We start from the raw sequence: 1,103 nt of genomic DNA, 5'->3' as shown, positions 1-1,103 counted from the left end.
AGACAAAATCAATGATCTAATTTACCAGTAGGGATTATGCTGGTTTCAGTAGAATCTTTCTACCTTAAAAAAGGCCAAAGCGATTTAGGCTTGTTACAGAGAAGCAACTTCCTTTGTTCTGGTAGCTGTAAAGCCCAAATGTTTTGCTTTGCCTGCCTGTCCCATACATCCTTCCCTCTTGTTTGAAACAGGTCTAACATATGTGGAGTTGGGCTATTAAAACACAATTGGACGGCATGATGACACCTGCTCTTACTGCTTTCATTTTTGACCAGCATCAGTCATGCACTAATACTGCTGCTTCCATTTCTTCTGTCAAGAAATGCTTAATTTGCCTTGGTCTGCACTACATAACTAACAGCAAAATGATTTCACTGCAGGAGCTGTTTAAGATTCATCAGAGCAGAGCTCTTAGGTATAGTAGTCACCAAATTTTGCCCTTTGCTGTCTGAATTTCATCAGGCTTATTTGAGCATAACTTTCTGTCTTGTAATTATTTTCATAACAGAAAACCAAAAACATCTTGTGCAACCATGATCCCTCAGCCATTGCATCTTTTAAATTCACTATCTTGAAAGATGTTACTGGATAAAAATTATAAAATAATTAAACAGAAATAATAGAACTATTTTGTTAGCTGTTCAATTATACGATATTATATATATTTTAAGTGTGAACCTATGGGTAAAGTGATTACCAAATTCCTATTTTCTGAGCAATAACTACTAACATATCTGACTAGTAAAATGTGACAGCAGATACCTAAAACAAATTCTGCTGTTACACAGGGTTATTTACAAAGTTAAAAAAAAAAAAGTACATTTCATTTGGCTCTTCCATGTTCCTCAGCAGTTAAATAACATGCATTAGACATCACCTAGAATATGTTTAGCTTGCAAGATACTATTTTTATTTAGAGAAAAAAATATTTAGAAGCTGTTACATCCATTCAGCTGTCTTAGTCTATGGCCCTTTTGTTAGCCGTGGGCCACCAAATGAAATCTTCCAAAGCACAAGTGGAGATGAATTGTCCAGGAGATAGTATTTCTCAAGAAATGCTTCACTGAAGGTAGACCTTGGAGAATCACCATTGTAAAATGTTT

Source organism: Pygoscelis adeliae, unplaced genomic scaffold (genome assembly GCF_000699105.1).
Source record: "Pygoscelis adeliae isolate BGI_AS28 unplaced genomic scaffold, ASM69910v1 Scaffold241, whole genome shotgun sequence".
In the NCBI taxonomy this organism is placed as follows: domain Eukaryota; kingdom Metazoa; phylum Chordata; class Aves; order Sphenisciformes; family Spheniscidae; genus Pygoscelis; species Pygoscelis adeliae.
Note: the sequence above shows the minus strand (reverse complement) of the source record.